We start from the raw sequence: 26,069 nt of genomic DNA on the forward strand, positions 1-26,069 counted from the left end.
AAACCTTCGGGTTCTCGTGGCTTGAGGGCAGTACGGTGTACGGGTCCCTCTCCCACTGGTCGTCCAACTTGTGGAGCCGTCTCTTCCTCTTCAAGACCTGCTCTCCGGGTACCAGGGGAACAGCGGGAGCATACTGGTTGTAAGTTTTCTCTTGTCTTTCCCTAGCCTGACAGAGTCTTCGCTCCACGCTCTCCTGTATTCTCCGGTACTGCTGCTGCCTCTCTGTGTCCCAGTCTGTTTCTGGTGAAGTGTCCTCGGGTGTCAGGACTCCCATTTCCAGGTCAACAGGTAACTTACCAGGTCTTGCCCTCATTAGGTAAGCCGGGGTACAGTTGGTGGAACCTACCGGGATGTGGTTGTATAGGTCCACCAGATCGGGCAACTTCTCAGGCCACAGACTGCGTTCTTCCAGGGGCAACGTTTTTAAAAGATCCATTACCACCTGGTTCATTTTCTCACAAAGTCCATTAGTTTGCGGATGGTAGGGTGTCGTCCTTATCTTCCGGCAGCCATACAGATTGCAGAATTCCTGGAAGACCTCCGCTTCAAAGGCAGGTCCCTGGTCCATCAGCACTTGGTCCGGGTACCCGTGTGGACGGCAAAAGTGCTGCTGGAAGGCTCTAGCTGCTGTTTGAGCCGTTAAGTCCTTGACGGGGACGACAACCAAGAACCGGGAGTAATGATCCACGATGGTTAACGCGTAGACGTAGCCACTTCTGCTTGGGGTCAGTTTTACATGATCCAAGGCTACCAGTTCCAACGGTTGCCGGGTGACGATGGACTGCAGGGGAGTCTTCTGGCTGGCACGGTCCTTCCTTCTCAGGTTGCACGGGCCACAGTCTCTGCACCACTTCTCAATGGTTCCCCTCATGCCTACCCAGTGGAATCGCTCGCGCAGCAGGAACTCCAGCTTCTTCCACCCGAAGTGTCCAGCTCCGTCGTGGTATGCCTCCATCACCATGGCTGCGTCTCTTCGTGGCACCACTACTTGCCAGAGTAGTTCATGCGTCCGGGAGTTAACCATTCTGCGGCACAACTTCCCCTTGTAAAGGAACAGTCGACTCTTCTCTGCCCATAGTTGTTTGGCTTCCTCCGGAGCGTCTGGTTCAAGGCAAGCCTCCGGGCGAGTCAGCATCTCCTTCACCAGTCGGACGGCAGGGTCGCTGTCTTGCGTTTCCGCCCAGTTGTAGTGAGGTAAGGGGTTCAACGTAGCAGCCTGCTTACTCCTTACCCGGTGGGAATACTGGATAGTCCCATGACGGTGGAACGCAGGGAGTTCAACTTCTTCCAGTCCCTCCGGATCTTCTCCTTCGTCCGGCAGGTTGGGCATCCTGGACAGGGCATCCGCGTTGGTATTGGAGCGTCCGGCCCGGTATTTGATTGTGAACTCGTAGTTGGACAGACGGGCCATCCACCTCTGCTCCAGGGCACCGAGTCTTGCCGTGTCCAGGTGTGTCAACGGGTTGTTATCCGTGTACACGGTGAACCGGGAAGAAGCGAGGTAATGCTTAAAGCGCTCGGTGACTGCCCATACTACGGCCAGGAACTCTAGCTTAAATGAGCTGTAATTCTCGGGGTTCCTTTCGGTGGGTCGCAGTTTTCGGCTGGCGTAGGCGATTACTCGTTCCTTCCCCTGCTGGATCTGGGACAGTACGGCTCCTAGCCCGATGTTACTGGCGTCGGTGTAGAGGATAAAGGGCTGGCTATAATCCGGGTACGCCAGGATTTCGTCCCCCGTGAGGGCCATCTTCAGCTGGCGGAAGGACTCTTCTTCCAGCTTCTCCCATTTGAAGGGCGGCTTCTGGTTCTTGGCCTTCCGGGACTGGCCTATCAGGAGGTCCTGCATAGGTGCTGCCTTTTTGGTGAAACCGGGAATAAACCTTCGGTAGTAGCCTACCAACCCGAGGAACTGCCGCACTTCTTTTACGCTGGAGGGGCTTGGCCATTCCTTAATTGCGGTGATCTTATCAGGGTCGGGAGCCACTCCGTCAGCGCTCACCACGTGTCCCAGGTACTGCACCTTTGGTTTAAGGAGGTGACACTTGGAGGGTTTCACCTTTAGGCCGTAACTCGCCAGAGCTTCGAACACTTCCGCCAGGTGTTTCAGGTGGTCCTCATACGTCTTGGAATATACGATGACATCGTCCAGGTACAACAAGACCGTCTCGAAGTTTCTGTGGCCCAGACAACACTCCATTAGTCGTTGGAAGGTTCCTGGTGCGTTGCAGAGTCCGAACGGCATGCAGGTGAACTCGCTAAGTCCCATCGGGGTGGTGAATGCGGTCTTCTCCCGGTCCGCCTCTGCTACAGGAACCTGCCAGTACCCGCTAGCAGCCAATGACTCCTCTATCCTTGGTAAGGGGTACGCATCCTTGTGTGTGATACGGTTGATTTTCCGGTAATCTACACACATCCTCATGGTGTTGTCTTTTTTTTGACTAAGACTAGTGGAGCTGCCCAGGGGCTACAGCTATCCCTGATCACCCCAGCCTCCTTCATGTCTCTAAGCATCCCCTTGGCGTGTTGGTAGTGGGCAGGGGGTACGGGTCGATACCTCTCTTTTATAGGAGGATGGTCTCCCGTGGGGATGTGGTGTTCTACCCCCTTGACTCGCCCGAAGTCTAACGGGTGTTTACTGAACACTCTCTCGTACTCCTGAACCACCCGATAGACTCCTTGTTTCTGGTGTGAGGGAGTGGAGTCAGTACCCAGATGTAGTTTCTGACACCAGTCCTCCATGTTTTTCTTAGAGCCGTTACCTTCCTCCGGGTGAGATGGAGGCAAGGGTTCCACAGATTGTATAGAATAGAATAGAATAGAATTTAGAATTTTGGTTAATGGTATATAATTTGGCTAGCGTGGCATACCGGGGCAGGTACACTTCCCTCTCCCCGATATTTATTATGCGAACGGGCACCCTCCCATGGCGTACATCAACCACCCCCGGTGCTGTCAAAATGGTGGGCCTACTGTCTGAGTAAACTGGTTCTACCATTGCCTGGTAATCCCTACCTCTCAGACCAATAGCTGCCCGGCACCAAATCATCATTTCACTTTTTGGGGGCATGGCAATAGGAAAAGGGTCACACATTCTTACGCTACCAATCTCACCGCCGGAGAGTTCCACCTGTTGCCGTCGCATCAGTGCCCGGATCTCTTTCTGGAGCACCCGCTGCTCGCCGGAGCTGGCGTTCTTGGCAACCTGCTGTAAAAGGAAAATCACCTCTGCAAGACAATTTTCAATTACATTAGTTCCTAGAGTTATTTTTGGGTGACTCTCATGTTTGTCAATATCTACAATGATCAGTCCCTGTGCTGCCAGTTCGACTCTACCGATTTTGATGGTCACCTCTTTAAATCCGATCTGTGGCACGGGCTGGCCATTGCTGGCGGTGATACTCAAGTCGTCGTCAGGGTAGCGGGTAATATCCGAGTCATTCCAGTACTGCTTAAAGAGCACGTACGGGATGGTGGTGACCTGCGACCCGGTGTACAGTAGGGCACTCATGGGAATGCCATCCAGTACCACCGGCAAGACTGGACGTCCTCCCACATATCTGTCGCGCCAGTTTGATGGGCCTGGTGATCTTTTTCCTGGGGGTTGGCCCTCTACCCCAGGTTGTGCCCGTTTAAAGAACAGTACCTTGCCATATGTCCGGGTTGATTGCAGCGGCGGCAGATGGGTCGTCCGTCCTCGCTGTATCGGTCACTGGGTCTTCCTCTGGCCGGTGGGGTCCTCCTTGGTCGACGCCACGGGATGTCCTCTGGTCCGGATGCCAGCTGGATCTTCCCTGGGGTGGAAACCTGTAAAGACTGCACAGTTCGGGTTAGCGCAGCAACGCTCTTAGCTAGCTCTTGGACCTGATGGTGTAGGTCTGGAGCCGGGTCATTGTCCAAAGCCTGCGCATCAGCTCCCACAGGCCCTGCCGACAAGGGCGCCGCCTCCTGGTGGTAAGTAATAGCTGGGCGCCTGTGGGTCATAACGCCACCCGGTGCCGGTTCTCGGAGCACCCGGATGGCTCTGTCCTTGAACTGTGCAAAGCCCAGATGGGGATCCTGTAAGGCCATCGCCCGCAACTGGGTTCGGTGGGCATTACAATACAGTCCCTCTATAAATTGTTCAGTCAACAGCCTGTCCTCATTTCCCACTCCATCAGGGTCGGTCTGCTTAATGGCCCTCAGGGCCTCTTGTAGGTTTAGTGCATAGTCCCTTATACTCTCATGCGCTCGCTGCTTGCACCCGTAGAATCTAAGCTTAATCTCGGCTGAGGTGCGGGTATCAAAGGTATCCTTCAGCCGGGTTAGTATCCCTGCGACAGTCTTCCTCCCAGGTGGCCAGGATTTTACTTCCCTTTTAGCTGCCCCGGTTAGTTGGGCCACCAGGATGCTCACTTTTTGCTCTTCTGTGAGGGGGTACACCTGGAAGAGGCTATCCAGCTTTTCTCTAAAGTCATGCAGGGTATGTGACTCCCCTGAGTACTGGGGTAGCCAAGCTGCTCCCGGGATATAGGGCATGGTGAAGGGCATAACTGCAGCAGCGGTGGCGCTGGCGGGGGTTGAGGCAGTGAAGCTCTCCTCCGTATCCGACATCTTCCTCCCCCCTAGTGGACGGTGGCCTACCTTGCGATGATCCTGTTCCGTAGGCCGCGGCTCCGCAGTAGATCGTCAGGGTTGAGGACCTTCCGTTGCGCTCCGGTGACGTCGGCGTCTGCTGGGCTCCTTCCAGGACCTTACGCAACGTCCGGACGTGAGGCGGGGCTTCAGTTCTCGCGCGCTTTCGAAGTCCACGCCCCTCTTCTTCCCGCGCGGCGTCCTCAAGATGGCGTCCAATGGCGGGAAAACTCCACGGATGGCGGGAAGAAGGCCGAAGATGGCGCCGGATGGCGGGAAAACTTCGCGGATGGCGGGAAGAAGGCAGAAGATGGCGCCGCATGGCGGGAAACCTCACCACTGGTAAGTTTGAACAGTCTTTGCTTTTCAGGCACGCAGTACCCGGTGGTTGCGGGCACGAAATCCTGCCGACTACGCCAATGTTGACGCGCCCCTGGGCCTGCTGTGTCGCGCAGCGTCTCGCGCACGGGGGCTTACCCGGAACCGGATCAGATGAGGATTGTAGTCTCCGAGTGGCGGGGACCCGGTCCGTGCCCAGGGAGTCAGACTCAGTGTGTGGCAGTCTTGATAGATGTTATTTGAGTGTCGACTACGCCACCCGTTGATTTGCAGCTATGGAGCTGCCGCTGCAGGGCAGACCGCTGAGGCCGGTGTAGAATTGTGCAGCGTGATAGTATAACCCCCAACGGGAGGGGTATGGCCTCAGGGCAGCCGACGTGGAAGATGGGGGTAGCAGGAACCACTCAGAGACGGTGCAGTGTAATTCAGGGTCTTTACTGGTAACAACGATAGACCCTCCCGGAGTACTTGCTAGCGAACGGGGCCTGGTCAGTCCTTGAGCAGATGGGATCTCCCCTGGCCAGGCGGAGTTGTAGGCCTCCCAAACTGACTGTACTCTTCTGGCTACCTTGCTAGAAGCGGATATAAGTAGCCCACATCCCTGAGTGTACCGTGTGGTGCTCACCCGTATGGCCGGTGACTCGGGGCCTTCTATTGGCTTCCGCTCCACGATGGCGGTGCTGGTCCCACACGTGTGACCGTGCCTTCGGGTTTCTGGGCCTGAGGACCTGAAATCCCCTGCCGGTCGGCTTCTGCTGCTGGGTTAGAATTAGACCCCACAGCCTCGGACGCCGGGTCCGGTAAGAAAGCTTCTCAGTCAGGGCGAGCTCTGCAGCTGCCAGCCCCTGACTCGTAGTAGTATTGCTCCCACTGAGCTCCTGCTGTTTCTTCCTATGACTGTTTCTTGTCTCTACTCTCCTTGACTCCTCACCCTGCTTCAGCCCCGGGTTTATATAGGGGAAGTTCTTCCCCTCCCAAAACTGGGCAGGAGGTGTGGCATGCACAGGATCCCTGACCAAAGGACCTCCCACCTGCTCTCAGACGTAATATCTCTATCACTGTGGCAATCAGACCCCTGGGGTGTCACATTTCCCTCCCCCATACATAGCAAACAGTGTACATACAAGCTCCCTTCCCGCACATACAGCATATATAGCATATAAAGAAAAAACCTAGAAGTCTGAACTGAAACATAAATTGATGTGCATGCAAAATGTAAATGCATGTTCACACAAGGCCACTAGACAAAGAAAAACCAAAGACAAGCAAAATACCCAAGTAACCGGAAGTGAATGGGTAAATCGCAAAGTGCAAAAATAATAAATAATGAAGGGTATTTAGTTAACATAATTTTGATAAAAATAATGCAAAAGCTATCCCGCAACATCACGGCAACCCTTATGGGACAGTCCTAACTCTAATATTAAAACCTTACCATTTGTCAAGTGACGTACATATGGATAAGGGCAGAGAGACTGACCCCCTAGTAGAAGCATAGACCTGAGGCAGAATAAACATTTCAGCTCAGACAAAGGGCGGCCACACCCTTATATGTATTAAAGCACACTGAACTACAAAGAAAAAACCTAGAAGTCTGAACTGAAACATAAATTGATGTGCATGCAAAATGTAAATGCATGTTCACACAAGGCCACTAGACAAAGAAAAACCAAAGACAAGCAAAATACCCAAGTAACCGGAAGTGAATGGGTAAATCGCAAAGTGCAAAAATAATAAATAATGAAGGGTATTTAGTAGTGAAGAGCGAGCACTAAAATGCTCGGGGGCTCGAAGCTCGGGCCGAGCTCGCCATGATACTCGGTTGCTCGACCTGAGCCACGAGCCCAATGTTAGTCTATGGGAGACCCGAGAATTTTCGCGGCGGCATCCCCGGCTGTCTGTTAAAAGCCTAACAAGTGCCCAAAACGATAGTGACAGTGCTAAAATGACATGGGGACAGCATTTCTGACCCCCAGGTCACTGCTGTCAACAACGTGGTCAGAGGTATTAAGCCACTTTTAAGGGCTCACAATAAAACGTTCAAAAACGAAACTGAAACTGCTTTCAGTTAAGGAAGTTCCTTTCCAGGGTAAAGACTCGTGTATAAGGTAAAATAAATAACAAAAAAAAAAATACTCCTCCACACCTTGGGCTATGATCACAAGTGACATTTTTTATGCGTTTTTGCACTTTTGTATTGCTTCAACCGTGACAAATGCATTCACCGGGAAATGTCATTTTAACATTTTACAACCTTATCTGGCCATGTGCTGTGTGACACATGCATACAGTGCTGAAAAGACATGGGGACAGCATGGGGAAGACCCCTGGAAGCATCTCTGACTCCCCGGTCACTGCCTAAAAGTGTGCCCATCAGAAGTCATCCTTGAAGCATCAGAAGATGCAGACTTGCAATTATCCCCGTGCAAGTTCTTGTCCCAGGGCAGGGTTCAAATGTACCTCTCCCATTCCTTGCAATGCAAGCGCAAATATGCAGCCAACCACCCACCCACCCCCAGGCTGCAATACCATACTGCTTGCTTGCACTTGAAATTGGGCCTTTTAGGCATGTGGAGGCGGAATCAGGCCACCATGTCATGGCAGCGTTGGCGGCCTGGTATCCATACTCAGTCCCCAGCCGCCCGGCGGCGGGGTGTCCACACTCGGTCCCCAACCGCCAGGGGGCGGCCGGGTGTCCATACTCGGTCCCCAGCCGCCTGGGGGCAGCAGGGTGTCCATAAACGGCCCCCAGCCACCCCTATTTCTCCTTGAAACATCCCCCCACACACTTTTCTTAGCCCGGCCTGCTTTAGGGCAGCATTGGACGAGCCCACCAGAGAACCAGACTCCTCCGGTGGGCCCTGGCTTCTCCATCAGGGGAGTTGAGAGTGACAAGGTGAGGACCATGATGATGATGATACAAGTTAGCATCTGCTTTGTTTTCTTGGAATGCAAGCGAAGTGTGCAGCCTGCCATCCACCCACCCACCGCCAGGCTGCAATACCATACTGCTTGCTTGCACTTGAAATTGGGCCTTTTTAGGCACGTGGAGGCGGAATCTGACCACCGCGTCAAGGCAGCATTGGCGGCCTGTAATCCATACTCAGTCCCCAGCCGCCCGGCTGCCAGGTGTCCACACTCGGTCCCCAGCCGCCAAGGGGCGGCCGGGAGTCCATACTCGGTCCCCAGCCGCCCCGCGGCCGGGTGTTCACACACGGTCCCCAGCCGCCTGGGGGCAGCCGGGTGTCCATAAACGGTCCCCAGTCGCCCCTATTTCTCCTTGGAACATCCCCACACACACTTTTCTTAGCCTGGCCTGCTTTAGGGCAGCATTGGACGAGCCCACCAGAGAACCAGACTCCTCCGGTGGGCCCTGGCTTCTCCATCAGGGGAGTTGAGAGTGACAAGGTGAGGACCATGATGATGATGATACAAGTTAGCATCTGCTTTGTTTTGTTGGAATGCAAGCGCATGTATGTAGTAGCGGCTAGGCCTGAGGTGGTCAGCGTTTTCGCGCATATCCTACCTCCTCCGAGGATTGCTGGATGTTTTCCTGCTACTATCCCAGTTCTATGACTCCCGTTAAAACAAAGCTTCAGGTGATGAATGATGGATGAAGTGGTGGCAAAGGAGAAAGAGCAGGAGGAACAGGGACCATTCACATCAATATCAGGCCAGTCAACCACATATGTCTTGTAGGATATGTTTCTGTAACAAAAGGAGCAGTTTGGCTACACAGTTATAGGGCATACAGTGAGTGCAATGCCTACCAAAAATTTCGAGGCACTCCAATGTACCTTGGAAATGACATGGAGGTCAGAGGGCCTTAAGTAAACCATTTTTTTCCATTTATAGCAACTGGGTCTCCTCTACACTGTTGGCCTAAGCAGTGAATGGAAAGCTTTCCAAAAATTATGAGGAACTGCAATGCATGGATTACAGCGTACTAAAAATCTTCTACCCACTATTGGGGAGTGGGTCTCCCTTAGTTTTCGCCTTTGCATTGAAAAGCAAAAGCTGACTAAAATTAGGAGGAAATGCAATGTCCGTTGGAAGAGTCGTGTAGGTAAGAGGTAATTAAAAACAACATTTCAATGCCCCTAGGAAGAGCTGTGGAGTTCAGAGTGGCTTAAGAAGAGTGTTTTAATGTCCCTTTGAAGAGACGTGGAGGTCACAGTAGCTTAACAAGATGGTTTTAATGCCCCTCGGAAAAGACGTGGAGGTCCCAGTAGCTTAACCAGACGATTTGAATGCCCCTTCCAAGAGCCATGCAGTACAGCATATTACAAACATTATTCCCATTATTGGGGAGTGGGTCTCCCATAGTCTTTGCTTATGCCTTCCAAGCAAAAGATGCCAAAAATTAGGACGGAGGAACTTGCAGTGCCCCTTACAAGAGCCATGCAGTACAGCATATTACAAACATTATATTAAGAGGAAATGCAATGCCCGTTCGAAGAGTCGTGGAGGTTAGAGTTAATTAGAAACAACATATCAATGCCCCTTGGAAGAGCTGTGGAGTTCAGAGTGGTTTAACAAGACACTTTTAATGCCCCTCAAAAGAGATGTGGAGGTCCCAGTAGCTTAACAAGACGGTGTTAATACCCCTTGGTAAAGTGATGGAGGTCCCAGTAGCTTAACAAGACGGTTTTAATGCCCCTCGGAAAAGTGGTGGAGGTCACAGTAGCTTAAGAAAAAGCTTTTAGTGCCCCTCAGAAGAAACGTGGAGATCCCAGTAGCTTAACAAGACGGTTTTAATGCCCCTTGGAAAAGTGGTGGCGGTCACAGTAGCTCAACAAGACGCTATTAATGCCCCTCAGAAGAGACGTGGAGGTCCCAGTAGCTTAACAAGACGGTTTGAATGCCCCTTGGAAGAGACGTGGAGGTCCCAGTAGCTTAACAAGACGGTTTTAATGCTCCTCAGAAAAGTGGTGGAGGTCCCAGTAGCTTAACAAGACGGTTTTAATGCCCCTCGGAAAAGTGGTGGAGGTCACAGTAACTTATCAAGACGCTTTTAATGCCCCTCGGAAGAGACGTGGAGGTCCCAGTAGCTTAACAAGACGGTTTGAATGCCCCTTGGAAGAGACGTGGAGGTCCCAGTAGCTTAACAAGATGGTTTAAATGCTCCTCAGAAAAGTGGTGGTGGTCCCAGTAGCTTAACAAGATGCTTTCAATGCCCCTCGGAAAAGTGGTGGAGGTCCCAGTAGCTTAACAAGACGGTTTTAATGCCCCTTGGAAAAGTGGTGGAGGTTGCAGTAGCTTAACAAGATGGTTTGAATGCCCCTTGGAAGAGACGTGGAGGTCCCAGTAGCTTAACAAGACGGTTTGAATGCCCCTCGGAAGAGACGTGGAGGTCCCAGTAGCTTAACAAGACAGTTTTAATGCCCCTCGAAAAAGTGGTAGAGGTCACAGTAGCTTAACAAGACGCTTTTAATGCCCCGCAGATAAGTGGTGGAGGTCCCAGTAGCTTAACAAGACGGTTTGAATGCCCCTTGGAAGAGACATGGAGGTCCCAGTAGCTTAACAAGACGGTTTTAATGCCCCTCGGAAAAGTGGTGGACGTCACAGTAGCTTAACAAGATGCTTTTAATGCCTCTCAGAAGAGACGTGGAGGCCCCAGTAGCTTAACAAGATGGTTTGAATGCCCCTTGGAAGAGACGAGGAGGTCCCAGGAGCTTAACAAGACGGCTTGAATGCCCCTTGGAAGAGACGTGGAGGTCCCAGTAGCTTAACAAGACGCTTTTAATGCTTCTCGGAAAAGTGGTGGAGGACCCAGTAGCTTAATAAGACGCTTTTACTGCCCCTTGAAAAAGTGGTGGAGGTCGCAGTAGCTTAACAAGACGGTTTGAATGCCCCTTGGTAGAGACGTGGAGGTCCCAGTAGCTTAACAAGACAGTTTGAATGCCCCTTGGAAGAGACGTTGAGGTCCCAGTAGCTTAAAAAGACGGTTTTAATGCCCCTCGGAAAAGTGGTGGAGGTCACAGTAGCTTAACATGTCGCTTTTAATGCCCCTCAGAAGAGAAGTGGAGGTCCCAGTAGCTTAACAAGACGGTTTGAATGCCCCTTGGAAGAGACGTGGAGGTCCCAGTAGCTTAACAAGACTGTTTTAATGCCCCTCGGAAAAGTGGTGGAGGTCCCAGTAGCTTAACAAGACGGTTTTAATGCCCCTTTGAATAGTGGTGGAGGTCGCAGTAGCTTAAGAAGACGGTTTGAATGCCCCTTGGAAGAGACGCTTAGGTCCCAGTAGCTTAACAAGATGGTTTGAATGACCCTTTGAAGAGACGTGGAGGTCCCAGTAGCTTAACAAGTCGGTTTTAATGCCCCTCGCCAAAGTGGTGGAGGTCGCAGTAGCTTAGCAAGACGGTCAGAATGCCCCTTGGAAGAGACGTGGAGGTCACAGTAGCTTAACAAGATGGTTTTAATGCTCCTCGGAAAAGTGGTGGAGGTCCCAGTAGCTTAACAAGACGGTTTGAATGCCCCTTGGTAGAGACGTGGAGGTCCCAGTAGCTTAACAAGACAGTTTGAATGCCCCTTGGAAGAGACGTTGAGGTCCCAGTAGCTTAAAAAGACGGTTTTAATGCCCCTCGGAAAAGTGGTGGAGGTCACAGTAGCTTAACACGTCGCTTTTAATGCCCCTCAGAAGAGAAGTGGAGGTCCCAGTAGCTTAACAAGACGGTTTGAATGCCCATTGGAAGAGACGTGGAGGTCCCAGTAGCTTAACAAGACTGTTTTAATGCCCCTCGGAAAAGTGGTGGAGGTCCCAGTAGCTTAACAAGACGGTTTTAATGCCCCTTTGAATAGTGGTGGAGGTCGCAGTAGCTTAAGAAGACGGTTTGAATTCCCCTTGGAAGAGACGCTTAGGTCCCAGTAGCTTAACAAGACGGTTTGAATGCCCCTTTGAAGAGACGTGGAGGTCCCAGTAGCTTAAAAAGTCGGTTTTAAAGCCCCTCGCCAAAGTGGTGGAGGTCGCAGTAGCTTAGCAAGACGGTCAGAATGCCCCTTGGAAGAGACGTGGAGGTCACAGTAGCTTAACAAGATGGTTTTAATGCTCCTCGGAAAAGTGGTGGAGGTCCCAGTAGCTTAACAAGATGGTTTTAATGCTCCTCGGAAAAGTGGTGGAGGTCCCAGTAGCTTAACAAGACGCTTTTAATGCCCCTCGGAAAAGTGGTGGAGGTCCCAGTAGCTTAACCTGACGCTTTGAATGCCCCTTGGAAGAGACGTGGAGGTCCCAGTAGCTTAACAAGACTGTTTGAATGCCCCTTGGAAGAGACGTGGAGGTCCCAGTAGCTTAACAAGACGGTTTGAGTGCCCCTCGGAAAAGTGGTGGAGGTCACAGTAGCTTAACAAGACGCTATTAATGTCCTCAGAAGAGACGTGGAGGTCTAAGTAGCTTAACAAGACTGTTTGAATGCCCCTTGGAAGAGACGTGGAGGTCCCAGAAGCTTAACAAGACGGCTTGAATGCCCCTTGGAAGAGACGTGGAGGTCCCAGTAGCTTAACAAGACGGTTTTAATGCTTCTCGGAAAAGTGGTGGAGGACCCAGTAGCTTAATAAGACGCTTTTACTGCCCCTCGAAAAAGTGGTGGAGGTCGCAGTAGCTTAACAAGACGGTTTGAATGACCCTTGGTAGAGACATGGAGGTCCCAGTAGCTTAACAAGACGGTTTGAATGCCCCTTGGAAGAGACGTTGAGGTCCCAGTAGATTAACAAGACTTTTTTAATGCCCCTCGGAAAAGTGGTGGAGGTCACAGTAGCTTAACACGTCGCTTTTAATGCCCCTCAGAAGAGAAGTGGAGGTCCCAGTAGCTTAACAAGACGGTTTGAATGCCCCTTGGAAGAGACGTGGAGGTCCCAGTAGCTTAACAAGACTGTTTTAATGCCCCTCGGAAAAGTGGTGGAGGTCCCAGTAGCTTAACAAGACGGTTTTAATGCCCCTTTGAATAGTGGTGGAGGTCGCAGTAGCTTAACAAGACGGTTTGAATGCCCCTTGGAAGAGACGTTTAGGTCCCAGAAGCTTAACAAGACGGTTTAAATGCCCCTTTGAAGAGACGTAGAGGTCCCAGTAGCTTAACAAGTCGGTTTTAATGCCCCTCGCCAAAGTGGTGGAGGTCGCAGAAGCTTAGCAAGACGGTCAGAATGCTCCTTGGAAGAGACGTGGAGGTCACAGTAGCTTAACAAGATGGTTTTAATGCTCCTCGGAAAAGTGGTGGAGGTCCCAGTAGCTTAACAAGATGGTTTTAATGCTCCTCGGAAAAGTGGTGGAGGTCCCAGTAGCTTAACAAGATGCTTTTAATGCCCCTCGGAAAAGTGGTGGAGGTCCCAGTAGCTTAACCTGACGCTTTGAATGCCCCTTGGAAGAGACGTGGAGGTCCCAGTAGCTTAACAAGACTGTTTGAATGCCCCTTGGAAGAGACGTGGAGGTCCCAGTAGCTTAACAAGACGGTTTGAATGCCCCTCGGAAAAGTGGTGGAGGTCACAGTAGCTTAACAAGACGCTATTAATGTCCTCAGAAGAGACATGGAGGTCTAAGTAGCTTAACAAGACTGTTTGAATGCCCCTTGGAAGAGACGTGGAGGTCCCAGTAGCTTAACAAGACGGTTTTAATGCTCCTCAGAAAAGTGGTGGAGGTCCCAATAGCTTAACAAGATGCTTTTAATGCCCCTCGGAAAAGTGGTGGAGGTCCCAGTAGCTTAACAAGATGGTTTTAATGCCCCTTGGAAAAGTGGTGGAGTTCACAGTAGCTTAACAAGACTGTTTGAATGCCCCTTGGAAAAGTGGTGCAGGTCCCAGTAGCTTAACAAGACGGTTTGAATGCCCCTTGGAAGAGACGTGGAGGTACCAGTACCTTAAAAATACGGTTTTAATGCCCCTCGGAAAAGTGGTGGAGGTCCCAGTAGCTTAATAAGACGCTTTTAATGCCTCTGAGAAGAGACGTGGAGGTCCCAGTACCTTAACAAGACGGTTTGAATGCCCCTTGGAAGAGATGTGGAGGTCCCAGTAGCTTAAGAAGACGGTTTGAATGCCCCTTGGAAGAGACGTGGAGGTCCCAGTAGCTTAGCAAGACGGTTTTAATGCTTCTCGGAAAAGTGGTGGAGGTCCCAGTAGCTTAATAAGACGCTTTTAATGCCCCTCGAAAAAGAGGTGGAGGTCGCAGTCGCTTACCAAGACGGTTTGAATGCCCCTTGGAAGAGACGTGGATGTCCCAGTAGCTTAACAAGACAGTTTGAATTCCCCTTGGAAGAGACGTGGAGGTCCAACTAGCTTAACAAGACGTTTTTAATGCCCCTCGGAAAAGTGGTGGAGATCGCAGTAGCTTAACAAGACGGTTTGAATGCCCCTTGGAAGAGACGTGGAAGTCCCAGTAGATTAACAAGACGGTTTTAATGCTCCTCGGAAAAGTGGTGGACGTCCCAGTAGCTTAACAAGACGCTTTTAATGGCCCTCAGAAAAGTGGTGGAGGTCGCAGTAGCTTAACAAGACACTTTTAATGCCCCTTACAAGAGCCATACAGTACAGCATTTTAAATATATTATTCCCATTATTGGGGAGTGGGTCTCCCACAGTCTTTGCTTATGCCTTCCAAGCAAAAGCTGACAAAAATAAGGACTGAGGAACTTTCAATAATGGCAACACGGACCACGGTCACCCTGGTGGTATAGTGGTGGTGGAGGCTGAGGATAAGGAGAAGAACATAAAACAGCCGAATTGAGGAAGCGTATACCCATGTGTGGGTGTGAAGTGGTGCATTTGAATACACCTCCCGAAATAACACAGTGGATTTGACTTTATGTTACTCTGCTGTCATTTGGTGGTGATGAGAAGTCTGGCCCAATCCAGCTCTTGTTCATTTTGATAAGGGTCAGCTTGTCAGCATTGTCAGTTGACAGGCGAGTGCGCTTATCAGTTATAATTACCCCAGCAGCACTAAAAACACGCTCCGATAACACGCTAGCGGCAGGGCAGGCCAGGACCTCCAAGGCGTACAGAGCGATTTAATTCCAAGTGTCCAGCTTGGATACCCAATAATTAAAAGGCACAGAGGAATCACGGAGGACGCTGGTACGGTCGGCAAGGTACTCCCTCACCATCTTTTGAAACTTTCCACTCCTTGTGAGAGTACCCCGCGCCTCAGGGCCTGTAAGCTGGGCAGGTCTCAGAAAACTGTCCCAGAATGTTGACAGTGTTCCCCTGCCTCTGCTGGATTGGAGTTGCCTCTCTCTCGCTTGTATGCCTTGGTTGGTCAACGAACTGTGACCTCTGCCGCTAGTGTCTTCAGATGGGAATTTTTTTTTAACAGTTCTGCAGCAAGGGCCTTCTGGTACTGCCCCATTTTTGTAGACCTCTCCACCTCAGGAATAAGAGAGTGAACGTTCTCCTTGTAGCGGGGGTCTAAAAGTGTCACCAACTAGTAATGACTGTCACCCAACATTTTGACAATGCGAGGGTCACGGTTAAGGCAGAGTAACAAAGTCAGCCATGCGCGCCAGACTGGTAACGGGCAAGACTTCCGTGTCCACACCAAGATGACGAATGACCATGCTCTCCTCCTCCTCCTCCCCCCTGTCCTCAGGCCACCCACGCTGAACCGACGGTATGACAGTTGTACAGGTACTACCGCCTACAGCGCATGATACAAGCTCCTGTTCTTCCTCCTCCTCCTCTCCCTCATTGTCCCCCAATGCACGTTGGGATGAGATGAGGCTGGGCTATGTGTAATCGACTGCTACGGCTTCTTGATCCATCTCATCATACTCTGGCTGCAATGCCTCCTCTTTAATTCTCTGCAGAGAGCATTGCAAAAGACAGACAAGTGGAATGCTGACGCTAATGATGGAGTCATCGCCACTCACCATCTTGGTGGACTCCTCAAAGTTGGTCAAGATGGTACATACATTACAGACCAAAAGTTTGGACACACCTTCTCATTTAAAGATTTTTCTGTATTTTCATGACTATGAAAATTGTACATTCCCACTGAAGGCATCAAAACTATGAATTAACACATGTGGAATTATATACTTAACAAAAAAGTGTGAAACAACTGAAAATATGTCTTATATTCTAGATTCTTCAAAGTAGCCACCTTTTGCTTTGATGACTGCTTTGCACACACTTGAGAGACTGCCATAAAGACTGAGAGGAGGGGGCATCTTTGCATGCAGTATGGACAGGGGATTGCCATGCACACACAACAGGTGACACCTGCTGACACTGGTCGTGGACCCTGGGGTTCGCCCCACAAAGTCGGGTGCTTTACTGCCATGTGCCTGATCATGCTGGTGGTGGTCAGGCTGGTAGTTTTGTCACCCCTGCTGATGCTGGCATGGCAGGTGGTACAAATGGCCTTTTTGGGGTTATCAGCAGAGTCTTTAAAAAAATTCCAGACTCTGGAAGACCCACAGGTTGTACTGGCAACGTCCCTCGTGTTGGTGTTACGGGGAACTGTTGCCGGCCTTCTGTGTGCGGCCACCACACTGCTTCTTCCTGCCTGTTGGGGTACTCTATCTCCCTCACCCGGTCTGCTGCTGGCCTTGCACTGCATGTCCTCCTGCCACGTTGGGTCAGTTACTAGATCATCCACCACCTCCTCCTCTTCCACTTGCGCACCACGATCCTCCTCCTCACTTCTTGGCAATTGTGTTTCGTCATCGTCAACCTCTTGTGACAAATTGTCAGCGTTGACTTCCTGTGGCTGTTCAAATATTTGGGCATCTCTACATGGGATCTCCTCTTCCACCACTTCAAGCGGAGCAGGCGAGGGGCACAAATCTGGAAATGGACCAGTGAACAGCTCTTCAGAGTGTCCAAGTGTGGGATCAGTTGCTGTCTGACGACACTCGGCATGGTGGGAGGAAGGAGCATCAGGGTGAGGAGGAATATGCGGTCGAGACTCACGGCTACTAAGAGTTGACCGTGTGGAAGACAGACCGGAAGTGGTGGTCTGCTATCCAATTAATAACCTGTTCACACTGATCAGTTCGCAATACTGGTGTTGTTCTGTGCTTCCCTAGTAATTCGGTCAAGAAGTGGGAGCGAGAAGATATGGCTGTTGGTTGTGGCACATTTTCACCTTGGCCACGGCCCCGTCCTCTGCATGTACCATCACCAGAACGTCCACTTCCATGTCCCTTGCCACGCGCCTTGCCCATTGTAAAGTAAGTAAAATAGCTTACACTCGCACCATCAATGGAAAAAGGGTAATAAAGTAGATTAGAACCGTGGAAGAGGAAAATCACAGTTCTATTTCTCTGGCCTACACCCGACTCTTTTAAACAATCTGAACAATCAGGGAGAAACTATTACTGTTTTTCTTTACGGAAAAAATACCAAAAGGTGAATAATAGAGATTTTTTACCGTGGAATGGCAAAACCACAGTTATTGTTTACTGGGGTACACCAGAAAATTTTAAATAGATATATTTGTGTCTGAACAATCAGGAGACAGTACTGTTTTTCTTTACAGCAAAAAATGCAAAAAAGCAGGATAATACAGAGATTTGACCCGTGGAACTGCAAAATCACACTTGTATTTCTCGGGCCTACACCAGACTATTTTCAACAGATATATTTGTGTCTGAACAATCAGGAGACACTACTACTGTTTTTCTTTGCAGCAAAAAATGCCAAAAGCAGGATAATAGAGATTTTTTACCGTGGAACAGCAAAACCACAGTTATAATTTACTGGTGTATATCAGACTATTTTCAACAGATATATTTGTGTCTGAACAATCAGGAGACACTATTAGTTTTTTTTTTTACGGTGACACATATTACTATAACTTGCACCCATAGTGCAAAAAAAAACAAAAACCCCAAAAAACACAATGGGTTCAACCGTACTCAAATTGTTAACTAGGAGCAATGATTAGTGTGAATAATATAATATTTTGATTGGAGATGATCCTCCCTCTGGTTCCACCACTGATCCTGAGAATGAAGGAATGGGGAACCTATCAGCTTTTTTTTTTCCTGCTCAGCTGTGCTCCCAACCACCCACAGTGCAAAAAAAAACCCTAAAAAAACAATAGGTATAACCGTACTCAAATTGATAATTGGGAGCAACGATTAGTGTGAAGGATATAATATTGTGATTGGCGATGTTCCATCCACTGATTCTGAGAATGAAGGAATGGGGAACCTATCAGCTTTTTTTCCTGCACAGTTGTGCTCCCACCCATTGCGCAAAAATACCCTAAAAAAATGCACGTACTCAAATTGTTAATTGGGAGCAATGATGAGTGTGAAGGGATATAATATCTTGATTGGCGATGGTCCGACCTGTGGTTCCGCCACCGATCCCAAGAATGAAGGAATTGAGAACCTGTAAGCTTTTTTTTTCCTGCACAGCTGTGCTCCCAACCACCCACCCATAGTGCAAAAAATAAAAAAAACAATAGATCCAACTGTACTCAAATTGTTAAATTGGGAGCGTGAAAAAAATAATGCATCCACTTCTTTCTAAATCAGGCTGTCAGACCCCCAAGAATGACATCCTAGTAATATGCCATGACTTATACCTCTTTAAATGTATGCAAAGGATAAACCTGGATATCCAGGTATACGTTCTATTGATTGATTTCTATAAGGGCCTATTTACACATGTAAATGTGTATCTGCTACGGACATGAATGATCGGCTGCAGCCCTTCCACTTGGCCAGTCAATGGATCCGCAAATCACAACAAGTAATTCAAGGAAATGGAAAAGTAAAAAAAAAAATTCTAGTAACATTGCATAGCGTACCGGCGATTGCGCTATTTAACTTGCCATCAGTGATTGACGGCATATAAATGGTTAAACAGCAGTGATTGACGCTCCGCTCTGGCCGCTGCTGTTACAGCAAGATGTCAGCTGTGTAGGATGGGGGCTCTGCTCCTGAGCCCACCCGAAACAGCAATCCAATGGACGGTTTCACACACCACATTATCCAGTGGTGTTTAATTTGCTTTTCTATTTAGGAAACAAAACCGTTTTAATAACGTTTTCCTTCTCTGGTATCTAGGAGCCATTTCAGCTATTTGTAAAGGGAATCTGTCAGCAGCTTTTTCTTGGCTATTCTGAGAGCAGCATGATGGGGTGAGCGCCACACTAGGAGTAGGACCACCGAGCCCAGAGCTATTGCAAGACGTGCAGACAATATACAGTTATATGAAAAAGTTTGGGCACCCCTATTAATCTTAAGCTTAATGTTTTATAAAAATTGGGGTTTTTGCAACAGCTATTTCAGTTTGATATATGTAATAACTGTTGGACACAGTAATGTTTCTGCCTTGAAATGAGGTTCATTGTACTAACAGAAAATGTGCAATCTGCATTCAAACAAAATTTGACAGGTGCATAAGTATGGGCACCTCACCAGAAAAGTGACATTAATATTTAGTAGATCCTCCTTTTGCAAAAATAACAGCCTCTAGTGGCTTCCTGTAGCTTTTAATGAGTTCCTGGATCCTGGATGAAGGTATTTTTGACCATTCCTCTTTACAAAACAATTACAGTTTAGTAAAGTTTGATGGTCGCCGAGCATGGACAGCCCTCTTCAAATGATCCCACAGATGTTCAATGATATTCAGGTCTGGGGACTGGGATGGCCATTCCAGAACATTGTAATTGTTCCTCTGCATGAATGCCTGAGTAGATTTGGAGCGGTGTTTTGGATCATTGTCTTGCTGAAAGATCCACCCCCTGCGTAACTTCAACTTTATCACTGATTCTTGAACATTATTGTCAAGAATCTGCTAATACTGATTGGAATCCATGCATCCCTCAACTTTAACAAGATTCCCGTTGCCAGCATTGGCCACACAGCCCCAAAGCATGATGGAACCTCCACCAAATTTTACAGTGGGTAGCAAGTGTTTTTCTTGGAATGCTGTGTTTTTTTGCCGCCATGCATAATGCCTTTTTGTATGACCAAACAACTCAATCTTGGTTTCATCAGTCCACAGGACCTTCTTCCAAAAAGAAATTGGCTTCTCCAAATGTGCTTTTGCATACCTCAGCTGACTCTGTTTGTGGCGTGCTTGCAGAAATGGCTTCTTTTGCATCACTCTCCCATACAGCTTCTCCTTGTGCAAAGTGCATTGTATAGTTGACCGATGCACAGTGACACCATCTGCAGCAAGATGATGCTGCAGCTCTCTGGAGGTGGTCTTAGGATTGTCCTTGACTGATCTCACCATTCTTCTTCTCTGCCTTTCTGATGTTTTTCTTCGCCTGCCACTTCTGGCCTTAACAAGAACTGTCCCTGTGTTCTTCCATTTCCTTACTATGTTCCTCACAGTGGAAACTGACAGGTTAAATCTCTGGGACAGCTTTTTGTATCCTTCCCCTGAACAACTATGTTGAATAATCTTTGTTTTCAGATCATTTGACAGTTGTTTTGAGGAGCCCATGATGCCACTCTTCAGAGGAGATTCAAACAGGAGAACAACTTGCAATTGGCCACTTTAAGTAGCTTTTCTCATGATTGCATACACCTGACTATGAAGTTCAAAGCTCAATGAGGTTACAAAACCAAAAAAAGTGCTTTAGTAAGTCAGTAAACAGTAGGTAGGAGTATTTAAAACAAGAAAATGATAAGGGTGCCCATACTTATGCACCTGGCAAATTTTGTTTGAATGCAGATTGCACATTTTCTGTTAGTACAATAAACCTCATTTCAAGGCAGAAACATTACTGTGTCCAACAGTTATTACATATATCAAACTGAAATAGCTGTTGTAAAAACACCAATTTTTATAAAACATTAAGCTTAAGATTAATAGGGGTGCCCAAACTTTTTCATATAACTGTATACCAGGTATGAATGAATCCAATACAACATTATTGTTACTTGGGAATGAACCTACTTGGATATAATACATCCCTTGATATGTATATACCAAAAGGTCATTATCTTGGGAATGCCTATATTGGCTTTTATTATTTGGGATTATATCCTTTTACTATGTGACCTAGGATATACTATCAGTATGCATTAGCACAATTGGAGCTACTACTATTTAGCCCTGGTGTCTCTGCAATTCAAATATTTACATTATACCTCCTCACTATTATATGGTATTACTATATATATGTGTGTGCTCTTTTCTTTGCCGCCATGTACCCAAATTATTATAATAAAGGTCTTTTTTAACACATTGACCCCTTGTCGGATGTACTATATATTGGTTGTTGTTGAGAGCAGCATGATGTAGAGACAAAGACCCTGATTCTAGGGACGTCTCATTTACAGGGCTGCTGGTTGTAGTTTTGATAAAAATCACACTTTTATTAGCAGAAGATTATCACTAGAGGACTAGTAAACCTGCAGCCAGGTAGTCCAACCACGCCCCCCACCACTGATTGGCAGTTTAAATACAGTGTACACAGAAAGCTGCCAATCAGAGGTGTAGGTGGGGTTATTATACAGAGCTCAGCATTCAGAGATCTGCATGAGAAAAAAAAACCTGCAATTTTATCAAAATAACACCAAGCAGCCCAGTAAGTGATACATCGTTGGAATCAGGGCCTCGGATTATGCTGCTCTCAAATGGGATAGCAAAAACCTGCTGACATATTCCATTTAAAGGGGCAGCTGCTACTAAATCCAGACATGGTGCAAAATGTAAATTCTGCTGCAGATTTACTGCTGTAGATTTTTAATTCCTAAAAATCCCTGTAGATTCAGAGGATCTCAACCTTTTCAATGCAAATTATTTTCAAGACTTATTCACAGATATTATGAAATATTACAGTAGAAATAAAAAAAAAAAACACAATACCTAAACCCCTTCCTTGGGAAAAATATACGGCAAGTATAAGAAAGACAAAAATTTATTCTGGAGTCATATTGAAGTCTAAATAGAATTGTAACCATACAATGTAAACAGCAGCGAATGTAAGTAGGATCCACTGGATCTATATAAGAGGAACGCTTTCCAAAGCCGATCTTCTGAGCCCACCGCTATGCTGGCTGCACCGGCATTGTGATAGTCAGCACCTGGAATATACGTCACGTTTTACTGCAGCTCATAGAACCAAATGATAAGACGCAGAGCAGTGTGAGGCTTGTGACTCGCTATACACAAAATATACGACATGTTTGATGAATGGCATAAAGGAAAGCCGATGCATTCAGATGTCTCTGGGCAACTATATGTTGTGATAGATAAGTTCCTGTCAGGGTGAGGGGCAGCATCCTATCTGCTCACTCATCATGACAGGTTTACAACATGTTGACTCATGGACGTGATCAGTCAGTCAATCGATGACATAGATGCACGTTCTTGATTCCGACAGGTAGGTCAGAGAAGTCCGTCTCAAACAGTTTACCTTCACCCATCTAGGATGGATGGCTGCTGACATCGTTGGCCATTATGTCCATACGCAATTATTATCCCCTAATTGTGATGTACAATACAAATTTATATTGTGGTACCGTGTTAGCCAGAAAATTTGATGGAAATAATTTTATGCCCAAAAATGGCAAAAGTATTCTCGGAGTGATACCTTTATTGGCTAACCAGAAAAAAATATATATATATGCAAACTTACAGAGCACACAGGCTCATTCTTCAGGCAGGATTACAAATGTTATGAATTCATTTGTAATATTGCCTGAAGAAGGAGCCTCTGTGCTCTGAAAGCTTGCATATATATTTTTTTTTTCTGGTTAGCCAATAAAGGTATCACTCCGAGAATACTTTTGCCATTTTTGGGCATAAAAGTATTCAAATAGAATTATTCACTAATTAAAACAATTTATTTTTGCTAAATAAATGTATACATTTTTTAAAATTTTATTTTATACATTTTCTCAGAGAACCTCTTTAAGAAGGAGATTTCAGAATGGGCTATAAGACATGTCCAGCTTTGCTTAATTGTCTCACCTTACTGTCCTTGTTGAACTGAGCTCCACTTTGTTCTTGGATGATATTGTAAGGAATGAAGACGTCTAGATGATACAAATCGGGACGTCTGACTATTCTGTCTTCACCCAAGTCCAACACAAGAGATCTAGCAGAAGACTGTAAAGAGAAGACCAGCGTGGTAACAACGCTTATGTCGCTGAATGCTTCTGTACGGGAAAGAAAGTTGTAACCAACAAGTGCACAAAAATCTAAACTTTTATCTTGATACGTGGCCAACTAGAAGTTACTGTGTAGCTCCACACGTCTCCTACATTAAATCTGACACGTGGAGGAACTGCTCACAGAAAAGGCTGAAAAATATTTTTTAGGATTCACACTGCATTAAAAGGGGTTGTCCACCACTTTAATACTAATGGAATATCCTTAGGATAGGTCATCAATATTAAAGTGCCAGGCAACCCCTTTAAGTGAGGCATAATGAATGGTACCAGAATTTCACATAATGTAGCCTTCATTAGGCAGAAGGCCCACTCGGTTATATGAAGAAATCTGGGGTCCCCAAAAGCAAACCCAGTAATCACCAGATTCCCGTGTGGTGACTACTTCATCTGCTTTTTGGGAAGACCAGAACTGACCCCTATATTTAACCAAGTGGGTCCCCTTAAGCTACATTATCCTGTCTGATGAAGGCTACATTAGCTGAAAAATTCTTAATCTTCATTATGCCTCATTTAACGCAATGTGAATCATGGACATGAGAAAAATCAAATGAAAAAATAAATACATTTAAAGCATTTTCTGTGCGATTCCTCCAAATGTCGCATTAATATGGAAAAAATAAAGAGCGGCGTGTTCTACACTATTGCAACAAGCCTCTTTCATCATTTATATCATCATTATAACATCATTTATATGCACCAGCACCATGGAATCAATGGCACTATATAATTAAATAACAATAATAATATATACATCTTCCCACCAGCTTGTTTTCCCTCTATCTCCTCTCTGGATCTATGAAGCCAGAACTGTCAAAGAAGAGGTGATGGTGGAGATGGAGGGGAAACAAGCAGGGGGGGAGGCTTATATAAATGACTGGTCCCGCCGTGAAGCACTGGGCGTCTGTGCTTGGTTTGAACAGTCGTTCTCTGCTGACAGAGTCGTTTACAGAGATCTTCTTTCCCATTCCAACAGCTTGCAAACAACCCACCATGGTATGAAAAAAAAATTAGATCATCATCATCCAGCAAATGTGTCACAGCTGCCAGCAATTGGCTACTGTGGACACATCAAAGCTGTGATGATAAAAGTTGGCAGAGGAGGACCGGTAGCACGAGGTTGGCACAGACTTTTAATAAGGGAAGACTATTGGAAATCACATGAAATACAAAAAGGTCACAATCCTAAACCACATCTGAGGGTCTCACCATTTTAGGTAAAGAGATTTCAGCCACCAGAAAACTTGGGTGTCCTACAGGAGGTTCCGCCACAATCATGTAATCTGGTTTCACGGGTGAACTGATAAAAAAAAGGAAGGCAGCAGTATATTGCAAGGGTACACCATCAATTTATGATCTGTTGGGGTCGATCTCTAATATAATAAAGGGGCACTGATGCTGGTAATGAGGAACAGCCCCTTTCACAGTCATTCCCTGCACATTGGCATCATGGCCTCCACTGTGCAGCGGAACGACAGCATAGATCCAGCAAAGTGAATGGGCTTAGCTGCAGTTCTCCTGCACAGTGAAAATCCGGGTAGCTGCCCCACACCAGCATATTCTTTAAAAAGGGCAGCGGGGTTACTTCCAGGCTGCAGCCCCCTTATTCTTGAAGTCCAACAAGTTGGATATCCTATATCTTTTGTAAGATGGGATTCTAAAAAAAGTAAATGCATGCATTAAACCTCAAAGAAACCCAAACCTTTCAACTTCTGAGATTAGGGACTTGCTTGGAGTTAGCTGGGAGGGTCTGTAGGAAAAAAATAAAGAACATAAAGGCATAATAGTTAAAACAAAAACAAAAAAAAACAATGTCCACATTGTTCTTGCACCATAACAAGCCATTCTGCAACTTCCCCCATCTGTTGGGTTTAACCCATCACCACGAGGAGTGGGGCTCCCCCATCTGTTGGGTATAACCCATCACCACGAGGAGTGGCACTCCCCCATCTGTTGGGTATAACCCATCACCACGAGGAGTGGCGCTCCCCCATCTGTTGGGTATAACCCATCACCTCAAGGAGTGAAGCTCCCCCATCTGTTGGGTGTAACCCATCACCACAAGGAGTGGAGCTCCCCCATCTGTTGGGTGCAGCCCATCACCATGAGAAGTGGCGCTCCCCCATCTGTTGGGTATAACCCATCACCACGAGGAGTGGCGCTCCCCCATCTGTTGGGTATAACCTATCACCTCAAGGAGTGGCGCTCCCCCATCTGTTGGGTATAACCCATCACCAAGAGGAGTGGAGCTCCCCCATCTGTTGGGTGTAACCCATCACCACGAGGAGTGGCGCTCCCCCATCTGTTGGGTGTAACCCATCACCACGAGGAGTGGCGCTGCCCCATCTGTTGGGTATAACCTATCACCAGGAGGAGTGGCGCTCGTCATACTTTGTGTCCCTAGGGGAAATGTGGTATTATAAGATATCCAATCAATTGAATGGCAGACTATGTACTGCATGGATGAGCGAGGAACATCAGAGAAGAAGCCGTCGATGCTCAACAGCACCCTACTCTGTCGTCTTTTACAGACTGTATGCCATAGACTTGTACCTTAGAGTTGGGACTTACCCCTATTATGAATCATCGGTTTTGATTTGGTTCTGATATTCTGTTCAAAAATGGATCCCAGGAGCTTCCGATTTTTCAGCATTTTCCACTCTGAAGGGAAACCATAGATGATTAACAGGGTCGGACTGGAACTGAAACTCAGCCCTGGCATGTGAGAGGACGCAGGCCCGCCCGACGCGCGTTGAATGTGAAATATTTTCATGAATGATTTGGGTATATGTCACAATAAAAATTGCTGCAAACTGCACTTTATCATCGATAGACAAAAACTGACATAATGTAAAATATAAATTTCCCTCCAGGAAAATGTTAATTTCTTTCAACTGGAGGGACGGACATATTTGTAATATAGAGCTCCAAGTTCCCAAAAACGCTATGCTTGATAGTACCAGGAAAAGCAGGAAAAGTGAATCCTTGTAGATTTGAAGCAGTTTCATGTCTATTCTTTCAGTATTTTTGCAGCGTTTCTAAAGAAAG

The sequence above is a fragment of the Phyllobates terribilis genome, unplaced genomic scaffold (genome assembly GCF_046119375.1).
Source record: "Phyllobates terribilis strain yellow unplaced genomic scaffold, ASM4611937v1 Scaffold_197__1_contigs__length_3575590, whole genome shotgun sequence".
NCBI lineage: Eukaryota > Metazoa > Chordata > Amphibia > Anura > Dendrobatidae > Phyllobates > Phyllobates terribilis.